Source organism: Balaenoptera physalus, assembly GCF_965194825.1.
Source record: "Balaenoptera physalus genome assembly, chromosome: 8".
Classification (NCBI taxonomy): Eukaryota; Metazoa; Chordata; class Mammalia; order Artiodactyla; family Balaenopteridae; genus Balaenoptera; species Balaenoptera physalus.
Window position 1 is genome coordinate 44,657,644 of NC_138887.1, and position 27,819 is coordinate 44,685,462.

The 27,819-nt window shown below is 35.9% G+C and overlaps 1 long non-coding RNA gene across 1 annotated transcript; it reads left to right on the top strand.

The window, feature by feature from the left end:
• Positions 1-303: 303 nt before the first annotated feature.
• LOC309665808 lies at positions 304-26,301 on the top strand. Its single transcript, XR_014266722.1, has 2 exons — positions 304-5,622; positions 5,928-26,301. It is a non-coding gene; the product is annotated as an uncharacterized lncRNA (long non-coding RNA).
• The last annotated feature ends 1,518 nt before the right edge of the window (positions 26,302-27,819 follow it).

Sequence of the window (27,819 nt, forward strand, 5' to 3'; positions counted from 1 at the left end):
GTCACTGCACCCAGGTTCTGCCCCAGGATTGGGTTGCCTCTGTGTCCCTGGGCCGAGCCTTTTTCCTAGTTGTGGATGCCCCAGATCCAGTGCCACACTGTGGCATGGAGTGAGTGGGGCTGGAGCATTCAGTCAGCTCGGGCTGGGGCATGCGGTGAGGTGGTCATGGGAAACACAGCCTTTAGAGCAGACTTCTTTCTGCCCTGATTCTGGGGCTAGTGTGCACTCTCCTCATGAACCAAATCCAGGCTTCCCCCAGCCCTTCTATATGTCCCAGAGGTCCTCCTTCTATATGTCCCAGAGGGGGCTTGTCTCCTCCACATAGGATCCCAGAACTGGGACACCCAATCTCTGGCTTGGACTGCTCGCTCCCCAGGGAGCCTGTGTATTCTCCCCCTTCCTCTGAGAACCCTCCCAGGGGCACAGGTCCCAACATGATCACTTTTCTTTCCTTCCTACTCAATTAGGTGTGTATCTTTCTTGCAGCCTTGGTTGTACAGCAGTACTTCTGCCAGTTTCCAGTTAGTTTTCAGTGAGAATTGTTCCACAAGTAGTTTTATTTTGATGTGTTTGGTGGGGGAGGTAAGCTCCTCATCTTCTTACTTCACCATCTTTACCCTTCCTCCCTTATATAGCCTTTATAAATGCCTTATAAAATGTCTTGGGCAGACAATACTTGAAAAAAAATCTAAATGTCCATAAACTGATGAAAGTATAAACAAAATGTAGTATATCCGTACAATTAAATATTTTTCAGCCATGAAAAGAAATGAAGTTCTGATACATGCTACAACATGAATGATCCCTCAAAACATTATGTTATGTGAAAGATGTCAGACACAACAACGACATATTGTATGATTCCATATAAATAAAATTTTCAGGATAGATTTTATTTTTTCCTACTGTCTGAAACAGTTTGTAAAAGTCACTATTTACTTCTTGAAGGTTTGATTTTAAAAATACACTTTAAAATCAACTGTGTCTAAGATATTTTTGAGGGGTAGACATTTACTTACTTATTATACTTTTAAAATGCTTATTGGCTTATGCAAGTTATATTTTTCACCATGAGACAATTTTGGTGGTAAATATATATTTCAGAAGATTGTCTACTTAGTTCAAGTTTTTAAATGTATTGGATTTGTTCATTATATTTTATATTATTACATAATATATTATACATAATGTTTATATTATATTTTAATAGGTTCTATATGTTTGGATCAAGTCTTTTAGTTATTTTGTTCAAATCTTCTAATTCCCTGCTGATATTGCATCATCTTTTAGCTATTTTTTTTCAAATCTTCTAATTCCTTGCTGATACTTGTTTTGTTTTATAGATCAGTTCCTGTTTTATACAATCTGCTACCTTTCCATAATTTAAATCTCCAACTATGATGGTGACTTTTTAAATTTCTCTTTAGATTACTATCCACTTTTCATTGTGTATTCCAAGATTATTTTATTTAAAACATGGACAGTCATGAATTATATATTTATATTATGTTTTGCTTTTATTATTATGCAATTCAAAGCTGAATTCCAATTAATGCTTTTGACTTTTTAAATTTGCCTATGACTAAGATATATTATAATAGCTGTTTTCATGTGTTTAGTATTTGTTTCCTATAGTCTTTACATGAAAATTAATTTCAATCTTTCTAGATGGTTGTGCATGTCTCTTTATATTTGCTATAGGTTTTACATTGCATATAGTATTATACAATCTGAAGTTCTGTCATTTAATTGATGAATTTAATCCTCCTATTATTGATACATTTGGATTTATTTGTTAGATTTTATTTGATGTTCTTAAAATTTTTTATTTCTACCTAATTTACCCTATCTTGACATTTGTTAAATTGATAAAGCTGTCTATGGTTTATTTACTAGCTATAAATTGTATGTCTATTATTTTAATGGTTATCTCTGATGGTTTTAGCCATGCATGTCTAGTTTTGGGGAAAATAAAGCCAACCCAAATGAGAACAAAGTATGACTATTTATTCAGAGCTTGTTATAGCAAGGGAGTTGGCCACCATCACTTGATTTTGGTAGAGATTTAAAGCCAAGCAGGGGAGAGGAAAAGCTTTTTAATGAAAGCAGGGAAGGATTCAGGTATGCTGTGATTGTTAGCCGGCGGAAGCTAGAGACAAGTTTAACTAGAAGTAAGACATCTTATGTGAGTGGTTTGGGAAACATCTTTGGCTTTTGTTGGTGGATAGTGAGTTAGTGGGCAAAATATAAGAAACTGATAGTCATTGAAGTCACGACTATTCTGGGCCAATTGCTGCAAGAGTTGTGCATTGGCTTCTCAGGCTGGTTGCTGCTGAGGTTGCAGGTCTGAATTCTTTTATCATTCAGACAGAATGTCATTGTGTGTTCATATATTCGCTCTCTCACTATAAATCCTTCTTATAAAGTCTTAAGCTATTCAATATCTTTATCAACCTCACCATACAAAATAAGGCTTAAGTACATCTTAATAATCCAGCAAACTACCTTTCTTTCATCTTCTCTTATATCAGTCTCTAGAATTTAGTGTTACACTCTTAGAAACAAAAATTAGTATTTATTTTATTTATAGAAATAGTTAATGAAGTAGATAAATACATGTTAAAATATTTGGGGCTTACCATTGTTTTTGCATTCCATTGATAACTTCTCATTTTGTTTTTCCCCTTGAATTATATCCTATGATCTGAAGATAGTACAGTCTCTTACTCCTTACTTGTCTAAAATTGCCTTTGTTATGCAATTGGATAATTGTTCAGCTGGATATAAAATTTTTCATTGACAGTTATCTTTCTCTTAGGACTTTAACTATATTACCCCCACTGTGTCAGGCATCTACTGTTGATAAGAAATCTGTTATAAGACCATTGAAGAAAATTTGTCTTTTATTTATGGCATAACTGAATTTCGTATCCTTTATCATGGATGTTATTCAGTTTTTCTCAGTGATTTGTTTTTATTTATCCTGAGCAATACTTGGTGGTCATTTTTAACCAGGTGGACTTGTGTTATCTTCAGTTTTGGAAACTTCTCAGTCATTAGCTCATTAAATATTTGTTCTCTCTCATTTTTCACATTCAGACTTCTTAAATTGCTCTTAAATTTATATTGAGTCATCTTAATCTACCTCTGTTTCTATGACTCTTTAATATGTTCTCACCTTTGTGTTTTTATGTTTCATTTTGTGTTAATTCCTCGGCATGGTTTACTTACAGTTTACTATGCCCCTTTGGAGTCAATCTAGATTCTTTTATATATTATTTTTTTCTTCCAAAAACTAATAATTTTATTTCCAAGATTGCTAAGTTATTTTTATTTACTTATATTTGTTTCATTTTTCTTTATTTTGTTTCAAATATATTTTTTTAAACTGACACTTTTCCCTCAGTTGTATTTTTTAAGGATTCTCAGAGCAGTAGTATTAAATGTTTAGACTATCCTGTTATTTTAAATTGTTGATATTCTTAGATTTTTCTAGGAGTATAGGATTTATTCATGTGTTTGGTATGTTGAGTTCCAGGCACACACTCCATGCTCTACCTCTTATTCTTTATTGCGGTTGCGTCTACCTGGTCCCTGGGACCCCAGTCCATAATCAAGTCTTATTTTGGATGTTTAAGGAATTTACACCAGGGGACTAGTTCAAAGATCCAGGAATCCAACCATGGAAGATTTGCCTCAGTTTCTGCTCGGGAGGTTGGCCCTGCTTCCTTCTGCCTCCCCAAGCAAACTGCTTCATACTAGGCAGGGCCCCTGCACAAGCAATTTTTTTCCCTCTTTTACGTGCTGGGTAGAAAGCTCCATTCCAGCCACTGGTTTCCAGCAGTGAGTTTGGCTCTTTTCCCAGTATTTACCCAGAACACACTTAGCCTCTTCTACTCTACAGAAGCTGAACTGCTAGCAACTTCTGACTGCTTCCAGATCTAGAGTCCAACAGGCCATCACCTTCAAATTTGATTATTTCTCTCTACTTCTTTTCCAATTCTTGAACATGGAGATATTTATCTTTTTTGCATCATTCTTTGGGAGTGACTTTCTTTAATATTTGCTTTTTTATATTTTATTTATCACGGTTATGTATTTGATGTGGGGCAGTGTGAGCTTCAAAGCATGTATTTGCAATGTCATTTTTCCCGAAGCTTCGTCTTATTTTTATTTCAAATATATTTCACTTTGATTAAACTATAAACTCGGTGAAGTCAGTGGCCTTATCTGTTTTAGTCATGATATTCATACTTAGAGTTGGTCTTTAATCACTATGTACAATACATGTATCCCCCACTATACAAAAGTGCACTTTATGCCACTTCACTTTTACAAAGATTACATTAGTACCTGTTTTTGCTAACTGAAAGAAAATCCAAAGAGGATTTTTGCTTTTATGAATAAAAACAAAAAGTGAAAATAGCTTTCAGCATTGGTTTTGCAATGAGCCATTATAGAGGCACCATGTACCCTGAGTGGCAAGAGTGGCACACCAAGCTCCTTCCCCAATACTACACTCAACATCTCAGCATCAAACCACCATAGCTTTGAACTGTGTACATAAGCATCTGTGCTTTATCTTGATTTATTTTGTGCATCCATTAGGAAAATGTGTCTTAAGTAATTTCTTCTTCACTTTCCACCATTTCAGCTTAGGAAAGGTTTCATAGTAATGCTCTGTTTTCAGAGAGTGGGGGAACCTGTACCATGCATTATTTAATTCACTACCAGGTGACCTAGGAACAATTTGATAATAATAATGTAATGCCTATTGAAGCTTCAGCAAACAAAACATAAGATAGTATCGCAACTTAGCATTATTTGGAAGTTATTCCGTTTAGGGAGGTTGATCACAGAATTTTATTGCAATTGCGCAAAACCAAGAGCAATATCTCAAAAAAGTGGCCATCTTTTTCTGAACATACAAAGAAAAGTGTCTTCATTTCAGTAACATGCAGTAAAATGAATGTGAAAATTAGATAATGAGAAAAACAAGGAGAAGGAGAAATAGTAGATAACAATGAAAGGATATCACCATTGAACATCAGGAACTAGGCTTTTTAGTTAAGCAGAATCTAAGAAACCTCTGTAGTCATGATTCACTGATAGACATTAAATAATGCTAGCATCCTCTGTCCTGCTATTTACCCAGTCATATTTTAAGTTATAAGTTATCATTTAAATCCCAAAGCAACTTTTTGAAATTTGTGTCATTCTAAGTGTAAAGATGACTAAAATAAAACTGAGGGTTTGAGTGATCTGTTCATGATCACACAACTCTAGTGCAGAGCAGTATTTGAATCTACATTTGTCTTCAAAAGTCATGCTTCTGATCACTAAGAGTAAAAACTCTGAAAGGCAGATTCTTTGTATATGAAATTTTTCCCATCTAGGAAAAATCAAGACAATGTTCTCATAATTCACTTATTTGTTAATTCATTCAATGGATAGTTGTTGATTTCTTCACTGTTCTGTGCCATATGTTGTGATGGATGCTGGTGATAGAAGAGTGAGCCATAGAGATATAGTATTTTACCTCACACAGATGTGGAGAAAAACGATTCAAAAATTATAAGAATAAGCTGTTAAGAATTAAGAGTAACCTGTTGCTTCATATAGGTTACTTTTTTTTTTTTTTAATTATTATTTATTTATTTTTGGCTGTGTTGGGTCTTCGTTTCTGTACGAGGGCTTTCTCTAGGTGCAGCAAGTGGGGACCACTCTTCATCGCGGTGCGTGGGCCTCTCACTATCGCGGCCTCTCCCGTTGCAGAGCACAGGCTCCAGACGCGCAGGCTCAGTAGTTGTGGCTCACGGGCCTAGTTGCTCCGCGGCATGTGGGATCTTCCCAGACCAGGGCTCGAACCCGTGTCCCCTGCATTGACAGGCGGATTCTCAACCACTGCGCCACCAGGGAAGCCCTAGGTTACTTTTTAACATATGACACGTTATAACACAACTTTTGGAATTTATCTAAACAGGCCCTGAAATTTATTGTTTTACCAAAAAAGGACTTCATTTGAACTAGCTGATATTTATTAATTTTTACAAACTGTGAGAGGCTAATACCACCTCTCTCAGTATGTTGAAAACCACATAAAAGGAAATGCTTTATTTTTCTGGGACATTCATCAAAACTATGGTTAAATAAGCATAGCATGATCAAAATAAGAAAAATCAACCATTTTCATAAGCATATATAAATGAAAATTTACTGATTTATTATCAAGCATTTATGACCCTCTCCTTCATTTCAGGGATTCATTTCTTCCAGTTATTTCATTTATTTCATGTTTGGTCCACAGAAAGCCTCTATTTGTGCTTGCCTCTGGTGCTGGCAGTTCTGGCAGGGACCCCTCACAGCTCGCCTTGTTGCTGGTTTCTTCCACACCCTCTTCACTGGTCTTCTTGACTCACATAGTGAGAGGTTGGTATAATGATGTGTCAGGACGCATTTCTCCTTACCACCCTGCCCATTTATTCTCCACACCACACCACCTCTCAGGCCCACAGGAGTGGATCAGACTTTAGGTAACTCAAGGGAATAATAACTTAGGAAGGTAAAATGTACAGATGATTGAACTATCTGTTCCTGTAGTTCAGGTGGGAATGCACCTAGTAATTAAAGACACAAAGAGAAACCTGGTCTCATGATTACACCCCATGTTCTAATCTAGCTTCCCCTTCCCTGATCTCACGTTTGTGTACCCCACTGTGAAAGATGCCTCTTTCTTCATATTTCCGTGTTTCAGATCTCTACCCACAATTTAAGCATTTCAATCCTTTTTAATAGAAATTGATTTTGACTCATGACCTTTCCTTTGCCTCCAGCTGTACATATCCCCTTATTTGAATTATTAAGTCTAGACCAGAGGTCAGAAAACGTCAGTCTATGGGCTAGAAACAACTTGTAACTGTGTTTGGGGGGTAAATACAATGGTCAGAAATGTTTTTTATCTCATTTCCAAATAATTAAATTTTGGAGACTTTATATAAAAGGTAAGATTCTTGGCTTCTTCTGATAAATTGAAAAATTTGGAAACCCAAATTCCTTATTGTAGCATAGAAATAATTAGCGGATATCGTGCAGTGGCTGCACCCCTCAGAAGAAGAGTGTAATTTTTGGTTTGCCATGGAACTGCTATTCTCCATTGGTTATATTCTGCCTGCTTTATTTATTTTTGCTACCTGCTGCCCCACTAAAACCATGTGAATTTTTGTCCTTTGGCTAGAGAAATGCTCCGGGTGCCATTAGATGGTTAATCAAGACCACAGCCAGCCCATGACTGTGATGGATTCAAGTCCAACCCACATTGGAATCTACCCACCAGCCAAGGTAGTAAATTTGCCTGTTTATTTTCCTTATTTCCAAAGTTTCCTGAATGTTGTACCACGTTTGCCATTTTTGATATATCCATGTAGCATTTGTACGTTTTTTTTTTTTTTTTACTTAAGCAATGAGTAGTCAGGGTATTTTCAGGATAATTGAGGTCATTTCAAGCATTTTGAGAGGAAGTAGCCTTAAGGAGTCAAAATTGAGACTTTATACAATGAAAAAGACTGGAGGAATGAAAGTCAGGAAGACACCTTTCAAGGACTCTGGGAGTAAAGAGTCTGAGGAAGTTAGAAACAATGGCTGATCTACCTACAGTTGGGGATTCTCAGAAAACCTTTGACCAATTCTCAGGCTGCTGTAAACTTATGCCTATGGCCCAGCCTACAGATGTTGTCAGAGGACAATGGCTTTTTCTTCTTTGCCTTCTAAATTTTGCATGAGTGCTTCCCATGACTGGATCTGAACTAGAAACCTGCAGGCAAGGGAGTCAGGGAAATGTGGTACCCCAGATTTCCTCCTCTGTCGCACAGGGAAGAGCTTAGAAGGGCAGCAACAGAACTGAGTATCTGGCACAAAGGGGCTTGCTTTTAAAATAAATCTGGTGGCTGAGGGAGACAAACGAAGGAAAACAGCTAGAATATTCCAAGATAAAAGTATGAGAACCATTATTAGATGGTAAAGACTCGATGTTCCATAGCAGGTCTGGGTCTGGTACCCCAGGTTGCAGGAGTCTGACAAGAATGGGGGTGGGACCTGGAACGTCTGTCATTGTGCCTGTAAGAATGGACTCCATCACTGAGGGGAAAGATTGGACCACACTTGGTACAAAAGGACGAAAAATTAGAGTTAGGGTGTTAAAAACTGAGCTAGGAATATGAGGATGAGGGATTTTGGGTGAGGTAGGGCTGCAACACCGGAAGGATTCATGAGGCTGAAAGGAAGAAAAAGCTCCAAAAAGAAGAAGAGGGATATAGGCTGAGACTGTATGGCAGCCAGGCTAGTCACAGGACTGGGGCTTTCTTAAGGGTGCAGTAGTTTAGGGAAGGGGTACAAAGGCAGTGTAGGGTGGTCATTGATATCTAAAGGGGAGTGCAGGAAGGATTAAGTGAGGATTGCGAAGGGCTAACCCAGAGCTAGGAACTGGGGATAGGTTTGAGGAATAGTCTAATAATGTGACCTCAAGGTCTCCAAATGAGCAGAGAAAAAGGGATAAATGGGCAGAGAAAAGTGTGTGTGTGGCATGAGTTTCTACTAGACCATTCTGTACACGTTGTTTCTTGAGACAATATGGTCAATATCTTGGGTTCAGTGTTGCATGAGTGTGCCTAGACCTGCAGTCCCTGACACACCTTAGGTAATACGTGTCATGCACTCAGGGAGAAAGAGACTTGCCTAGGGAGTAATGGTAGAACCAAGACATACACACACACACAGACACACACACACTCACACTCACACCCCACTCAAAGATAAACAACTATTCTCAGCAACATTAGCGATTTGAATCCATAAAGAATAAGAGAAATATTTTCTAAATGGCCTCACAATGTGCAAGGCTCCTCTCTCTGGGGCAATGCTTCATGTTGGCAGTCAGGTCAGAAGAGTGTCAGTTCCTTTTCTTTATCAATGAGTTCAGAGTGAACCTTTCAGGCCTGTCCAGAATAAAAAAGGAGTTGAAAACTGAGAGGCTGTTTATCCACTCTCTCAGCTACCAAAAGATGGGGCCAGAATTTTGACATGACTCTCCACACAGGATAATCTGGAATCATGGCTCAGGATTATCATTTTCCTCACTTCCTGACCCGGGGGCAGGGGAGGAAGGAGCAAAAGGGGTATTTTTAAGCTACTTATTCCTTGGGTTACATTAGATTAGAGCAATAATTCAAAGTCCTGTCATATTAATAGGGTAGCTTAAACAAATACATGTGGTATACCTGAGAGTTGATTTCTAACTTACATGCACCAAGCAATTGCTAGTGTTCTATATGCTACTGCACATAAATCACCTCACAAAATCCATTCATTTCTTTTTCAACAAGCAGTGATTGAATGTACTACGTTCCAGGAATATGTTAGGGACCGAGGTTACAAAAACATGTCAGATGTAGTGTTTGCCCTCAAGGAATATTCTAATAAAGGATATAGGCATGTAACTAATGATTATAGTGTCATAAGTGCCAAGATTAGTGTATGATATGGAAGATATCCAATTACAGAGAAGTATCTAAATAAGATGAGAGATTAAAGGAAATATTCCTGACGAGATAAAATATTTCAGTTATAATAATAAATGAAGGGACTATATAATAAATGAAGAGACTAATAGGAAATATATAGTACAAAAGTTCACAAAGTTATTAGGTAATTAAAGAGATTAATGACTGTTGGGGAAACTGAGAACTGTTCTTATTACTAAATCATGAAGTAACTATATTTTATTTTATATAAAATTAGTTCATCTTGATGACTTAAAAAACCTATTTAGTTTTTTGTGGCAAGAATGCTAATTGTCTTTAAATGTACCTTGTCTTTTTCTGTAGTAATGGAACCTATTTTTAGATAGGCACAAGGCACCTAGCATAAAGCTTGCAGCTAAGACTAGCCTGTGATTAAGTCATGGACCATATGATAAAAGGAGAAATGACCTTATAAAACAGTAAGATGTCCTTCTCCATCCCTTCCTCCTTCCAGGTGGCAGGAATACAGATATGGTGGCCAGAGCTGGAGCAACCTTCTTGGACAATGCAATGAAAACTGCAAGCTGAGATTAGCAAAGGAAAACATAGGAGCCCAGGTCCTGACCCCACAGAAGACCACTTTACCCTTGGTTCTGCCTCCTAACTAGATACAAATTTAGAAGAAAGACATTCAGTTTTCCCTACAAATCATAAAGCTCAAATTACAAAATTGAATAAATTTACTCAGTTTCCAAGATACATTTTCTATATTTGTCACTAAACATGCAAAAGGTAATGTATTTAAAAAACTAAGGCATATGAAATAATATATATACTAATTATGTACATGAAATAAAAACATAAAGAGAAAATATCTAACAGCAGACATAAACAGACATAAATTTGTGAAAATATAAATTAAATGATGATTTTTAAGATTTCTTTTTAAATAGCCAGATGTTCAATTTTATGTAATTCTACTCTCAACTGACTTAAGACTTCTCTTATTATTAAGTTAGCACCTAATAAAGAGTAGGAACTTTTTCCTAAAAAATATAGGTAGTCATATAATTTCCAAGCTGGAATGGACCTGAGATTAAACCTCATCCAATCTATTTAGTTAATTGATAAAGAAACTATTGCTCAGAGCATTAATAAAACTACACACGTAGCAAGTTAATCACAGTTAGAATTGGAGTTAGATTTAGTTATCCTAGTGATCAATACAGTAATAGTTCCACTACATCTCATTCATGAAGAGCATCTTATACTTCCATTTGATAGAAAAGTAGATAACGTGTTTAAGTGTGGCTAGGTAACACCCCTGACACTCAGTAGAGAACAAAGTCACTATGCAGAATGAGGGTTCCAACTCATAGTTTATTGCACTCAATGTATCAGCTGGCCCAGCATCCTTAATCTGGAGATGGTTATTGTAGCTTTATGAACCACCTGGAATTGCATTGCTAAAATGTTTACATGTACATTTTTCTGATGAACAGAGTCCAATAGTTTCTGTTGGATTTTCAAAGTGGTCAGTGATCTAAAAAGACTGAGACCCAATTGTCAAATGCCCTGACTATTCTCTGAAGCAATGTTCCTTCTCACTACCTGACGCAGTCTTCTGCCCTTAGAGAGTTTTTTCCTCTGGAAGACAGATGTGTATTTTAAGGAATCATGTCACAATTTGGAAAGAAGGATATGATTCAGGGGACGGAAAACAAGAATACCCATAATTACTCTGGAATAATTGTCCAATTCAGTAAAACAGTAAAAAAAAATGATGATTTTTGGATGGCTTGGATAAAGCAGTTGAGATGAAGAGGTAATAGCTAAGAAGATACCGTGCAGTCCTGGCTCATTAATCCCAAGAAGGGGGCAGTCAGAGGAGGATGCCCTGAATCCCTTCCCTCCTTAACTTTTAGCAAAACGAAGTGAACAGGACATCACATCTTTATGAAAATCCATTAAGAAGCTCATCTGATTCCACCATGAACTTATTCTCTGGGTATAGGGATGGCTTTGGAGCTGGCTGAAATTCACGAATGAAATTAGGTGTTCCTGAGACTGTCAAAAACACCAGTCATGCCACAGATCTCACACTCTTAACTAAGAACAATTCAGCACAGTTAGGGGCCTTCATCTAAAAAGAGTTTCAGTATAAAGTAAACATGGTCAATGAATTCCCCTCCTTCCCTTGGAGAGGTCACGTTCAAGGTTCACTGCCAGTGCAAGATGGGAAGGCCTGGCCTGTGCCCACCTGCTAAGAATTAAACAGTCAGCTGTAGTCTCTTGTGCAATCAATGCCTGGTCGTTAATGGGAGGCTCTGAATTCATCACCAGAAACTGACATGCTCATAAGCCATTTATTAATTTGTGTTAATTTCCACATCTTGGAATTACTCTAACTTAAATATAACAACTGTCACAAAATGTGAGAAAATTCTCAGGCAAATAGATGCACGCATTGCTTTGGGTAATCAAGTTTACCAAGCAGGTTTTATTGTGCTCTTCTCAGCATGGTGCTTAGTATCTAAGGCCCTACCACATGTAACAATAAAGTTATTGCTTATTGACCAGATCAAGTTGACAACCAACAAACGCTGCCATGAGTTATTTCAGGCTGGATTACAATCCTCTCCCTGGTAACCAATTAGTGTGTGTCTAGTAAATAGTGTTCAATAATGTTCAGGATAGCAAAGTTACGGAGAAACATACTCAGAAATCAACCACCACCACCACCACAAAAACAAAACAAAAACAGGGGAGAAAGCCAGTGTGTGGAGAAATACACAGAAAAAAATAAACAAATCATGAAAGTACACATTTTCCACAAGGGGCAAAATATTCACACTTTTTTTTAAGGCATGAATAATTCTATACAACGCCATGTTTTTTATTAAAACCTAACCTTAGAAGTAGTACTGGACTATTCTTAGGGATGGACGGGCATTCATCACCCTCCTCTTTGATGGAAGGTGTGGATACATTTTTGGTGGTAGCTTAGCTACATCCTTCTTTAACTTCTTCAGAAATTTTAGATGAACACCATTTGAACTTAGTGATTTATGGCCACTTAATTTCTCATATTTTTTCAATCAAGTCTTTGTTTTGATTTCTCTGACAGTTTTTCACCTTCCTTCTCTGCACAAAGTAACTCTAGGGTAGACACTTCTTTATCATTCTGGAGGGAAGGCCAGGCACAAAGCTACCATTCAATTCCTTTGCATTATTTGCAATCTCTTCGGATCGTTTCATTCCCAACATAGCAGTGTAATAGACCAAGTCAGTCTCCAGGAGAGTTTGCATTTCTGGCATACTTATCTCAAGGAGATTGTTTTATGTTGCATTTGGAGATGACTTTGATCTTTGTTTGTTTGTTTGCTTGTTTGGCATTATCCCTAAAAGTCAGTATTGGAGGCTTTTATCACCTATCTTGCATCCTTACCAACTGCCCACATCTTATCATTTTATTTTGCTTTTCTCAGTGTTCATTAATCTCTAATAGTGTACCCTTAAGCAGATTCTATGCTGTTTCTACAGATTTTAATTTTCTACCTTTTCTCTTTGGAAACTTCTGACTAGTCTCTTCTTTTTTTCCCATTAACTTTTCTTTTGAAAATTTGAGTACCCACATGTTTTCCTTTGGTATAATGTTCTCTATGAAAATGTCAAACTTGATTATGTCATTGCTACTGCTAATTTTTAATTTCTTATCTTTTATTCTCAGGCCAATGACTCAGAAGTGACAGAAGCTCTCTGAGTACCCAAATACTACTCTTGTAAAAAAAAAAGAATTTTATTATCCAACAGTGACACAAATGTCATGACTTAAATTTTTAACAATGTACAAATCTCATATCGGTTATGCCACCTCTTAAAATGTGCCGCTTGTGTCAGAGTAGCAAGAATAACAAGTTTCTCAGTCTATCAAGTCTATCAACCCTGCCCCCCACCCCATGTTCTGTGCAACAGGCCTATGCTGTAATGCAAAGCTTATGTCCTGTATTTCAGTATGATAAATCAATCAAAATGAAACATAGGTTTCTTATTAACATATGCCAATCACTCTTTGGTAATCTACCAACACTTATGTATAGTAACCATAGTTTATCCTTCTTTATATAAATAAAACAATATGTGTCTCTCACTTTTCTAACCATTTCAGTATAACACCTAGTGGCAGACAAACCAAACTGCATGGTGATGAACCCATTCTTACTCCTTCCAGATTGAATGCATCGTTTGTATTACCACAGATTCTCTTTTGCAAGAAGCCATGGAAGAAACGTTGAATTTCCAGTATAACTGAAAAACATACAAATCTTTCAGCAAAACTTAAAAGCACCTTTTTAAAAAAAATCATAAATCCAATACACACTTGGCTGTTACTAGGGAAATTTTCTCTGAACTTGGATCTCAGAACAGCTTATAGTCATCTATTTTTCTTACAACAACATTCAAATGTCCAGATACTTTGCAGACCTTATTATCAATATTTCCTAAGCACCCGCAGTAGACAGAACGTACGCTGCCATCTGTATTCATCTGGTAATATTAGCACCTAAATTCAGATTCAGAGTATTCCACCCTTGGAGGGAAATTAGGCCTCTTATCATAAAACAAGCTTTAGAAAAATGAGTTGAATTTCACTGCCCCCACTCCCGCTGCCAAATTCATAAGTTGAAGCCCTAATGCCTACTACCTCAAAATATAGCTTTATTTGGAAACAGAATTGTTGCAGATATAATTAATTAAGATGAGGTCATGCTAGAGTAGGATGGGCCCCTAATGCAATAAGACTGGTATCCTTATAAAAGGGGAAATTTAGACACAGAGTCATGCATACAGGGAGAATGCCATGTGAAAACTGGAGTTACGCTATCACAAGCCAAGGAACTACTAAAAGCTAGGATAGAAGCCTGGAACAGATCCTTCTCTAGTGCTTTCGGACAGAACATGGCCTTGTCGACATCTTGATCTGGAGGCTAGATTTCTAGCCTCCAGAACTGAGACAATAAAAATAAATTTCTGTTGTCTAAGCCACTAAGCTTATGATACTGTATTATGGACTTCACAGCAAATTAATGTGACAAAATTCAGTTTAGTTCATTATTATCAAATAATGAATCAGGTAAATGTATTTGGTGAGCAAAGAAAAGAGACATTTATAGAAGAATTTGAAGGATTTTTATTTTAAAACTGGAGTGTGAAATTTTCCCTTATTTTAAGGTAAATATCAGCCTTGCTCTTCAGTATTGCCATCGCATTTGTTACACATCTATGTTAATGGTGCTTCGTCACACCTTGATCATTTGTCTGCAGATCTGTCTCTATCTTGAAACTGATATCTGAGAAGGCTAGGACCATGTATATATTGTTTATCTCAGAATCCAATAATGGTACATGACATGTAGTACATGTTTAGAAAATGTCTTCAAAGAATGGTGAAACTAGAGGGAGGGTGGGAGGGAGGGAGACGCAAGAGGGAAGAGATATGGGAACGTATGTATATGTATCACTGATTCACTTTGTTATAAAGCAGAAACTAACACACCATTGTAAAGCAATTATACTCCAATAAAGATGTTAAAAAAAAAAAAAGAATGGTGAAACTAGATTTGCCACAATATTTTAGAATTCCTCCAGATTGTTCTGTTAAGTAAAGTTTTCACTCAAAATAGTTATTGGTCCTTAACCAAGACACATGAAACAGTTCAATAGACTGGACTCTGACCATATCTTTTCTCAACATCATAACTAAAGAGGAGATGCACTGTCTTTTTTAAAGTTTCCTTGGAGACCAAACATACAGATGATAAAGTGGACTAAAAAGAGGGAAGAGACAGAAAACAGTCCCTGGCCTCAGAACTAGATTTCTATTTTTAGATTTGTTGTCTGTTTCTCAGAACCTAGTATTAAGAGAAATATAAAAATATAGCCATGTGTTAACCTCTGTTCTAGGCCCAGATTGCCCTGCCTGGCTAAGGATGGAAGTGTGCAAGCTGAAACACACATCTTAATGTGAACCAGACGTGGTGGGGGATTCACCACTGTATCCTGCCAGGTACTCAAGCCTTCCAGATACTCCACTGTCTTTTGATGATCTGCTTATAAATTTTTTCAGCCTCTGAAACTGAGGCCAAGTTTCTCCTTCTCCTCCTCCTCCCTCTGACCTCCACTCTGTCCCATCTGCATTGGGCAATCTGACACAAGCTACTATGGTTCAGTCTCACTTTCATTTTGCTGCATCTGTTTCACCATATAACCCAGATTTCTGTGTTTCCAAGTGCAGCCTGGTAACTTGACTCCTGTTCCTGATAGATAATTCAGTTTTATTTTTCTGACTCTGGATCTTAACCTACCTCCAGTTATCTAAGACACAGCAGTTTACTGTCAGTGTGGAAAGACAGATTCCTGATTTCTATCCCCTGCTTTTCATCCCGAAAGATGTGTTCCCCCAGATAACTGTGCTATCAACATGAACTACTATTGGCAGTTTCCTGTATATCAAGTGAAAAGAAACTAAGCATTTATAAACACAATATTTCTCAATCTCATTAGTTTATAACATATATTGGGTATATTCTTAAAGTAGAGCTGAATAAGTACAAATTTTTTTTCTTTGTATAGAAATTATTCTTGTAGATTCTTAGTGATTTTCAGCAATTTTCCATAGGATGTACGTTATTTAGAAAAATCTGCATATTTTGTTTTCACTGTCATTACTTTCCATCATCCCAAAAATATCTGATACAGTTACAATGGAAATGGAAAACTGAAGGATTTTAGATTAAGTGAAATTTAGAGCTCTATTTTGTTGGACTGAAAAAATGTTTTTAAAGTGTATTTGTCCTTAAGATGTAAAACCAGTGTATCTTCTACCCCACCTCCCTCCACCTAAAATAAAAACAAAACCAAATACCGTGAATTTCCCACTCATCTTGGAAAAGAAACCCAACAACATAATGGCCACATTAGGTTTATATTCCCATATGAATTGAGCTCTGGTGTGGTTTCTTTAGCTTGCCACAGTCCTCACCACTCTCTACTGATAGTCCTACCAAGCTCATTTCACTGATCAGAGATAGCTATTTGCTCCCGCATGAATTTTGATGTGTCATGCAAATGATTTTATGTCCTAAATCCTACATCCCACTGAAAAAAAAAAATTCAATGGTAGAAATATGCTTATTGTCAAGTACAACTTCCATGTGACCTGACCTATTCACTACAGTTACACATGTCCCAGCTTGTAGGCTTTCCTAAAATAAAGAACTTTGATCCTATGGATTCAGGCTTTTTGTTCAATAAAGAAAGCCATCAATTACATTATCTTGTTTGGTACTAAAAATGCTTTGATCCTTTTAAGGGTACTTATTACAAAAGAAAGCAGGGTGAGAGTCCTTTGACAGACATGAGGCTTTGTGTAAAAACTTCAAGTATCTTGGAGGTTTACTTGGCATGAAACTATTGGTATAAAATGTTTCAGATCTGATCCACTTCACCTTTCTGGATTTGATTTTTAGCTTTTTCATTTACTAGCTGTGTATGTGTGGACAAATCTCTATCTCTGTGCATCAATTTCTTAATTTGTCGCATTAACTCTAAAGTTTCATTTATGATCTCTAAAGACCCACTGAGGTCTTCAGAAAACTTCAGTTGTCATAATTAGCACATTAGAAATTCTACAAATATTTACAGTAGAACAATTTTGTAAAATAATTGAAAAATATTGAATCCATTATTGTTTTATATGTGGAATACTGAATTATTTTTTAAAATAACTACATATTCATTAAAATATGTTCAATTTCACTTGGAATTTCACCTTAGAATCCTTATTCCAAATATCTAAACTTTTAAATTTATTAAAATGCAATACAGCTGTCTGAGACCTCACTTATATGTGAACCTCAAAGAAAAAAATGTGAAATCATAGAAACAGAGAGTAGAAAAGTGGTTGCTAAGGGCAAGGGATGGGGGAAATAGGGAGAGGGCAGTAAAACGGTATAAACTTTCAGTTATAAGATGAGTAAGGTCTGAAGATCTAATGTATAACATGATGACTATAGTTGATAACAATGTATTGTATAATGGAAACTTGCAAAGAGAGTAGAACATAAATGTTCTCACCAAAAAAAAAAAAAAAAAAGGAAAAGGAGGTAAGCATGTGAGTTGATAGATGTGCTAATAAAAATCAATGGGAGGAATTCTTTCACAATTGTATATTTATATCAAGAGATCACATTGTACTCTAAATATCTTACAATTTTATCGGTCAATTATACCTCAATAAAGCTGAAAAAAAGCCCCCTCGCCCCCAGTGTAGGTAATGAAAGTCTGAAAGAAAAACTTACCTCCACCATGATGGGCAATCTCCACTCACCTCCTAGGACCCTAACTTAGCTGATTGCACCACATCTTCCCAGTATCTTAAACTAGAGTCACAGACTTAGTTTAGCTTCCTCTCCCTCCCCGACACTGAGACACCCAACCAGTCCTGTGATTTGTAAATTACTCACACCCAGACCTGCCCAACCTGCATTCTCCTAACCAGCCACCAGTCCAGGTCTTGTCCCCTTAAAACTGTGTTACATTGTCTTCAGAGTGGTATTTCTGCAACATGTGTTTCGTTACTTATTTTTCCTGCATAAAACCATTGTTCTTCTTTTCAGCAATGTAAACACAGTATATGTATCATCATGGTTAAAAGCACAGGACTTGGCGAAGGTGGCAAGCCAGGGCTTCTATTACTGCTCTAACAATTGTTAGCTATTTAGTCTCAGGCAGAAGCTGAACATGCATGAATATGCATGAAAGGTAGGGTCTATTTAAAACATCACTGGGGAAAAGACTATCTACATTTTAGATGTCACCACAGAAGGCAAAATTAGGACCTACTGATGGATATGATTGGGATATGCATATTTCAACACAATACACTGAAGAATCCTCACTCAAGCAACCTCAGAATGGAATTTAATGTTTTATGAAAAATTATTTCTCCATTTCTAAATGTATTGAAGTAGAGGAAAAAAGGACCACACATTAAAGAAGGAAATTTAAATATCAGGTAGGAAAGAAGTGAAGTTGCATAAGGAAATAGCGAAGGATGTTTCCAGTCTGAGATTTTCAATTTCTATGGTTTAAGCTTTATTGAATTGACTTAAATTAAATTCTAGTTCAAGTATACCTTATGCTTAAATTTCAGGACTATTTTCATTTATAGAACCAAAGTTTAGTTTACTAAATGTTAAACTTTTTATCACATAGGTATACATTATAAAATAGTTCTCTTGGACTTAAAATTATCATACTTAGAGATATATGAGTATGTTTAACTCTATGCTGAGTGTTTTGAGAAAATTTAAATACATGTTTTGGGAATCTATTCATTCACAGACACTCATGCACACATACAACAGATTTTGTGAAAATTCTGCCCAAATATCTATTGTTCTGTTTTCCCTTGTTGTCCCCAAATACTGACAAATTCAAAGATCATTTTCTGCTTTGAAATGGATAAATTATATACCAAAAGAACTGAATTATTAATCTCAGAGTTTCTATGGTTCAGATATTATTTATAGAAAAGTTTAATTTTGATAATTTTTTTCTGAATCTATTTAAATCAATTCCTTTCTTGCCCTTGAGAGAATTTTTTACAAGTAATTCCCTTGTTTCTTTTAAGCCCGGATGAAAAGAGATAAATTACTGCAAACACTGATGGCCTTTTTAATGATGTGAATACCTGTCCATGGGATTAAGTTCAGACCACCAACCAATTTCCTATAAGCCATCAAGTAACATCATGTGTTAGCAATTTTCAGTCTCTTTTTATATGGTTTGGATTCAAAATGGTAACCTAGAGGTGAAAGGTCTGATTTAAAAAAAACAACTCCCCTGAGCCATCCAACCTTTATAATTTTCTGAATTTAAGTTAATTATATCATTTGAGTTTAATGAAATTATCAACATGTTCACCTTCATTTCAAAATAACACTTTCCCTGTTCATATTAGAATCAATCTTTTAGTGTTTACCTTGTTTATAAAGAAATCTAAAGAGGACAAAGTGTTCTGCCTAATATACTCTATTATTTGATCTGGGAATGAAGGTACATTTAGGATTTAATGAGGGTAATACTTTTAATACTTTTTTTCAGGGTAAGAAAACATTTTGTTGTGTTTTCTTGGAGTTTCTATATGAAACTTGCTCACTGGTTAAATGTTTCATTGTAGTATTACTTTTTGATCTAAGCTTTATTAATTTTTATTTCAGTAACATTTATAAAATGAAGGGAATTTTTAGCATTAAATAGTTTAATATATTGACTATTATATCTTCTAATCCATACAAATATACAGTTGATCTAAAATGAACAGTTCTTTATTCTAAACTTTCATAAATGAGCAACGTTTTGAACTTAGATTCTAAAAAGTGAAGATCAGTTTATGACTATTACTGGTTTCATACTTCACGTATTAGCATTTTTGTGAAGGTTTAATGGCTTAACGGCTTAACTTTATGACTTTAGTCACTTTTTGTGTCACTTTTTTTATAGGTTGCCTTCTTTTGCCATTTAAAAATTTACTTGTTGAATATTTAAGAAAATTTTAGATGAAATATTAATGGAATATGAAATAACAGTGATAAATATGAATAACACAGAGTACTTTTAATATATTTTTCTTTTCCAGATAATGCCAGATATAGTAATTCATTAAGAAAATATGCACTGCAAAAGGAAATAATAAATAGGCTATTTGATTTTTAATAATTCAATTAATGAAGAGGAGTGAAATACATGAATATATCTAAAAAATATTTTTATTGACAATTAGATACAAAATACATTGGTGGAGATACTACTAAACTTATAAAACATTTCTCAACAAGGACATCCATGACTATCTCATCATGGGAATAAAAATACTGTGAATTGAAAAAAAAATTCTATTTTAATAATAAAAAAACTATAGTCAACCATGATCAATTATAATCATTCTCTTCTATTGATGTGAAGGTGACCTTTATAAACTTGAAGCTTTTAAATATTTAGATTTTGTTCTATTTTTTTGGTTTGAAATATTCTTTAAAACTCAACGTTGTATTTATAATTTTATTTATTTTATTTTATTTTACTTAAAGTAGAATCCCAAGATTTTTTAGGCTTCACAAAACTTCGATCTCCTCCTATGTTCAAAGTAATACTATTGAAGAAAATATTTAAAATCCACTCATATTTGCTAGGTATTTCTATAGTCATAAATGTCTTCCACTTTGTCTCTAGGCCAGATTTCCCTCAAGACCCAGGCTTATACTCTAACCTTCACTACATATCTTTATAGATGTATCGTATTAAATCATTAGGCACTAAAAGACTTCAAATCAACTGGCATACTTTGTTCTACTTGATCAATTTTTAAAACTTGGTGCATTCACCATTACTTTAGACAAAGTTCCAAATTGCAGAGAAACAGAAATATGGGAATGTGTAGATATTAAGTTGTTCTCTGCAGAATAACTATTTTAAACTGTATGAAATATTTTTGACTTCTATGAATTGCATAAAAGATGCATACTCCATAAGTAGTTTTAGCATCTTATACTCATTTTGGCTTCCAACTGGAATAATTTTAAAAAAACTTACTAAACCATCCATCTGTTGATCATATTAAGTTGGTGATTTAATGTTCTCTTATGCCTGTTTTGATTTGCTTTTATTTTTTCTTAAATAAAAACTATATTACTTTTCTCCAATTCAATCTGAAAGATAATTATAATGCTACATATTTGCATTGCATCTAATATGTCATTCCTTATTCTCAGCCTGTAACATGTTTTATTCCTTCAAGAGCACTATTATTTAAGTACCAATATTACAATCACTTTACAGTTGAAGAGAATGAGGCTTGCTGAGAGTCATGTAACTGGTAAGCAGCAGAGCAAAGAATTTTTACACAGACAATATATTTCTGGAATTCACGCCCTTAACCAACTTCACATACTCAAAAATACTTATTTTTCAAGAAAGTTTCATTCCAAATTATATATATTTATATATATATATAATAACACATTATATATATATTTTTAAAATATCATTTTAATCCTTAACTCTTAATAAATATCAAGAACACTTTAAATATATTGGTGTTAGAGTCAAATTCCAATTTGGAAAAAATCCATTCCACATACCACCGGCACCTTCATTTTTTCCTCCCCAAATACTAAAATGGACACATCTATTTTTTTACTAGTTAGGAAATAAATGAACCCAAAGGCAAACAAAAAATCATAGATCAAGAAAGATTTAATAGTTGGCAGATTTTGAGACTGACCTGTGAATCTTGACGTGAATCAAAGTACACAAGTATGACAAGTACCAAGAATTTGAAATGTTTCCTGAGTTAACTTGTTGATTTTCCAACACCTATACCTCAAGCTCCCCTGAGGTTTGAGAAATGGAAGCATGACAACAGTCATAAAGAGTGACTGATGAATGGAATGTCCATGCAGTGTAAACTACAGTGTCCTTGTGACTACCTTTTCCCGGTTCTTCACCTTTAATGTGGTTAACCAGTAATTTGAAAGTACCCTGCTCAATTCTAGTCTCTATATAGAGTTTCCTTTCATTTGGGAATGAATGGACTGTGGGTGTCATGCCACAGCCATTATACAAATCCTTTGCTGTATTTTTACTTGTCATTCTTAGAGAGTGTAATTTAAGAAGTGAAGTTGATGTTTCTTCTTTTTTCTTTCCCTCCATAAGACTAAACTTAGGAGTTGAACCTAAGAGAGCACAGGTTTCTCAATACAAACGTACTCTTACAACTAATGAGGAAGTAGCTTTTCACATTCTCTGCAATCTAGATAAAAAGTAAAATAAGGGCTTCCCTGGTGGTGCAGTGGTTAAGAATCCGCCCACCAATGCGAGCGACACAGGTTCAAGCCCTGGTCCGGGAAGATCCCCCATGTCACGGAGCAACTAAGCCCGTGCGCCACAACTACCGAACCCGCGTGCCACAACTACCGAAGCCCACGTGCCTAGAGCCCGTGCTCCGCAACAAGAGAAGCCACCGCAATGAGAAGCCCGCACACCGCAACGAAGAGTAGCCCCCACTCGACGCAACTAGAGAAAGCCTGCGCGCAGCAATGAAGACCCAGTGCAGCCAAAAATAAATAAATTAAATAAATTTTTTAAAAATAGTAAAATAAGAAGCTAGATAATTTAATAAGGAAATATAAAAATTAGATGAATCAAAGATAAAATGAATAATAAAGGAAGAATAGTTAGTTAATGAACTTGGGGAGAGGGAAACTACCAAAGATACTGAAAGTTTCAGATAGACGCAAGGAAAAGAAAATGATAATAAGGCAAAGGCAAAATATTATGTTCATATTATATCCATATTAAATGGGAAAAGAATGACCTCAATAATATAGTTGAAACTGGGGAGGAGACAGATAAGTTTAATGACTAATAATACAAACAAAAAATACAACATATTAATGAATACTGTAGAGAAAGAAACAAAACTAACATAATTTTATGCTCTAGTTTTTATTTGGAAAAATAGCTGTGGTAGTCTTAATATGCTAGACTCACTGTGTTCTAGACTCTAGGAATAAAATGGCATGGTGGATAAAACAAAGTCTGTGATAACAGGAGCTTATATTTTAGTAGTGAGACAGGCAATAAGCAAATACACAAACAGAAAATAAAATGATAGCAGTAAATGACTAATACTTTGAGGGAAATGAAATAGGGTAAGAAGACACAAAGTGTTGTGCAGAGGATTTTAAGGGCAGGGAGTGTTGGCAGCTATTTTGCAATTACAGTCTAGGTAGGTATTCAGAAGATGGAACATTTGAACAGAGTAAAATGACCAGGAGATGATCTTGGGGAGGAAATTTCTATCAAAGGGATGTCTCAATTTGTACTCAGGTTCTGAAATTCAATAATAGGTTTATTACAGATCTCATAATCCAGAGGATTAAACATTAGTTAAACATTACAAAGGCACAGAATCAGAGGAATAATGTCACAGAGCCGTCGGTTGAAGAATATATGTATACAAGGCTGACAATAATGAAGCAAACTCTTAACCCTAGATATAATGCCGGAATTCACAGAGAAATTGACAATTTAGATAAGCCCTCTAGGTTTTTCTTTGGTCAGATGCCAGGCAGTGGTACCTCTAAATAAAAATTGAAATAAAACCTGGTAAATGCTATTCCACATATTTTAAAGGGATTCAAGGTCCCCTGCCTCTTCCATAATGAATAATAATAATAAGGGAAATTGAGCCTAACCTAGAAGAAAAGACAAACAAATTAAAGTACTTTGATATGTGCTAAATGCAATGATACCAAATATACACACATGTATACACAATGATACCAAATATAAAGCACATTGTAGGGGTTCCTAAACTACCCCAAAGAGGGTTTTATAAAGGCATCAGTGTGGGAAAGTGCTATTGGATCAATGAAGAGTTGCTGCAATTTTCAGGTAAAATATGAGGATAGGAGAATTAGGGTTGAAGCACAGAGAAATGATTAGAGAAACATCAAGGTGGGAAAAATGTTGATTATCTGTCAGAACTTGGAAAAAGGGACAAATCAATGACGACTACCAGAATTTGAGTATGGTGGCCATTAATTTAGATGGCCTCTACAAGACTAGGAAAACATTGAAGCAAGAAGGTGGGAAATGAGTTGGGCATGCCACCCAAGGCCTGTTCCATTAATTTTAGATTTAATTATCCAGTGTAAGTAGATCAGCAAGGGACCCAGGGGAGAAGAAGTTAATGTACATGCCCAACGTCTTCTGAGTTGCTATCTAGCTACATCGTTTTGCATACTAATAGGTTTTAATGCTGCTACTTCCTCATATTTCTGCTCTCTTGATATTTACTCAGTGATATTAATTATGATTTCACATGAGACTAAGAAATAATGGAATAAAATTATACCTTTTTTGGTAAGAAAAGATATCTAGCTAGAGGCAGTTGAATACAGAAACCTGAAAATCAGGGAGAAGATACAAATTTGGGAGTCATCAGCCTACAGGTCAGCGGTGAAATCATATACGTGGATGACATAACACAAAGAGAGTATAAAGAGTAACAAAAGCAATTAACTTAGAGGAAGGTACCCAAAAAGGAGACTAAAAAGCAACAGGGACAGAGGATAAATAAAATCACATGCATTCAATAATCCAATCAATCAATTATATAATTCTGCAGTTCCTAGACAGCAAGTCAGCGATATCAGAATTATATTTAGGTCATGCATTGTTAGTTAAATTTTTTGACACATTTGTCATTTAGTCATTTCAAGTAAAACCCAAATTCTCTAAATGCTAATATTTTCTGGTAATACTCGAGTACCATGGAAATGACTTTAATATATTTTAAACACAAATTTTTAAAAAGAAAACAATTATGTAAATATTTACATAGAAACCCTACCAATACTTGTGTGTGTAAGGACACTTCTGGTTACAAGAGACAAAAAATCGATAAATACTGGAATATATTGGCTCAGACACATAAAACTCAAGGGATAATTTAGGCATAGCTGAATCTAGGAATGCATTATAATCAAATATTACAAAACACGCCCCCTCTCTCTGCTCAATTTTACTCTATGACGGTTTCATGCTCAAGAAGTTTATCTCTTTGCCATCATCGGATAGAGTTTGGATTATACTTATACCTAGCAATGCCAGAGGAAAGTTCATAGCATCCCTTTCCAAGATTTATATCAATATTTTAAAAGGAAATTGGATCTTTTATTTCATATGCACAATGAACCTGAGAAAGGGTAGCCAGGTGATTATAGGCTCCATCAGGTGGAAGAAGGGGCTGCTCTTCTAAGAGAAAAAGATGCAAAGAAAAGAATGCCAGGAAGATAAAAATAACAGATACCCACTACACTGCAGTACCATATTTTAGGTAAAAGCCTCAAACATCAACATTTGAAAGATTTTGTGACCCATCAAACTATGTTTTTTTCATATAAGAAAGAATAGTGTCCTTTTACTCCTTACTATTGCTTGGAAGAGTTCATAGTTCAAATCAAAATAATTAACCACTACTATATGCTTCATCACCTGACATACACAGAACTCAAGAGTTCTAATGAAGGATTGGAATTGCTCTGTTTTGAATTTGTTAACTATTTGTTTAACCTGTGCTGTCAGAAGTACTATAAATCTATCTTGGATAATTGTGTGTGCCTCTTTCTTTTGCTAGATACCCTTGAATGTCACAAGGGACTATCTTTCCTTCACAAATGGCTAATTTTTCTTAAATTATACATTTAGATTGAAAGATGAGGAAATGGCATAAAATATCAGGAAATCCACCCAGGAAGGAAAGCCAAAAATAACACACCTGTAAAAGTAAAGAATATAACCATTATGCCAGTGGAATATCAATTTAAAACATAAGTAATTATAATCTCAATTGACTATTTTTAAAGCATTTTTTACTTAAGCATATGAAAGCAATGCTAAATCTCATTCTTTTTTCTGAAAGCTATCTCTGGCTTAAGAAAAGATTTACAGGGCTTCCCTGGTGGCGCCATAGTTGAGAATCTGCCTGCTAATGCAGGGGACACGGGTTCAAGCCCTGGTCTGGGAAGATCCCACATGCCGCGGAGCAACTAGGCCCGTGATCCACAACTACTGAGCCTGCGCGTCTGGAGCCTGTGCTCCGCAACGAGAGGCCACGATAGTGAGAGGCCCGCGCACCGCGATGAAGAGTGGCCCCTGCTTGCCGCAACTAGAGAAAGCCCTCGCACAGAAATTAAGACCCAACACAGCCAAAAATAAATAAATAAAAATAAATTAAAAAAAAAAGAAAAGATTTACATATTTCACATAAAAGCAATTTTACTGCTGCATTCATTCATCATTCAATAGATATTTGATGACCACCTATAGTGTGCCAACTATATGCAGATATGAAACAGAGTCCCCCTAAAACTGAGTTCCTCTGCTGAGTTTATGATCAACCTCTCTATCCAAAATGTTATTCCCTTTCTTGTCCAACATCTGTTCTTCTCAAGATTGAGGAGTATCAAAGAAAAGGGGGGACTGAAACCACATACAAGCCCCTGTGTCCCTGTCCTTTGAAGTAAAAGGCTTTTGCTTTAGTCTCCCAGGCCTCCCCTGTGCCTCAAAAGGCTGGCTCAAGAGTAAATGACTAGGAAATGTGAAGATCTAGATACAAAGAATAGCTGTTGGGCCAGGAAACTTGCAACAAGTTAGACTACAATTCAGAGTCACTGAACTCCCAGTTCCCTGAAAGGTATAGATAAAGGTATGACACAAATTCCTAAGTTGTTTTCACAGGAAGCAAGAAGTAGACCCCAAGCAGATGAAAACTGCTGACCACAAGCACGTAGACCCCAGACCAGTTGAAACCACAAGATTGGTGATGCTCGAAACTTCACCTCTATGCCAACCAATCTGAGAACTGTACACTCATGCACCGTGCATTCCCCTCCCTCACACTGGCTTTAAAACCTTTGTCTCCTAACCGGCAACTTGGAGATAGTCTTAGGACATTAGGTTACCATCTTCCCAGGTTGCTGGGCTCCTGAATAAAACAACTTTTCCTTTTCCACCAACACTTGTGTCTAGATTATTGGCCTTTCAAGCGGCAAGCAGTCGAACTTGGCTTTGTTACCAGCCTCACCCTGTTACAGAGAGACGAAGTACCTACCTCATTGACTGTATATGGTAAATAAAGAGTTAAACAAATTATGGTTTGGATATAGGATATGAAGGAAAGAGGAAGTGAGAATGACTGCTAGGCCTTTGACTTAACACACTGAGTGAATGACGGTGCCATTCACTGAGATGGGGAAGAAAAGCAGTTTGAGGTGATATGTTGGGGGGGAAAGTCCTACTTTGGACAATTTGACATACCTGTAACATAGCCACATGGAAGCATCACATAGTCACTTGCATACAGAGACCTAGGTGTAAGAAAGAAGTTAAGGCTAGAGATACACATTTGGAAGTCAAAGATAGATAGATGGTATCTAAAGTCATGAGATTGGATGAGGTTCTGTGGGGAATGTGTGACGATAGAGAAGAAGAAATAGCTACGAATGAGCCTTGAGGCACTTGAGATTTGAGATATGGAAGAGAAGAAGAAATAGCTACAAAGATTATGAAAACATAGCTATGAGGCAGAAACACAATTTAGGGGCCAAATGGTGAAAAAATTTCAAGGTGGATGCAAGTAAATTAATATTTGCTGAGAAGTCAAGTAAGATGA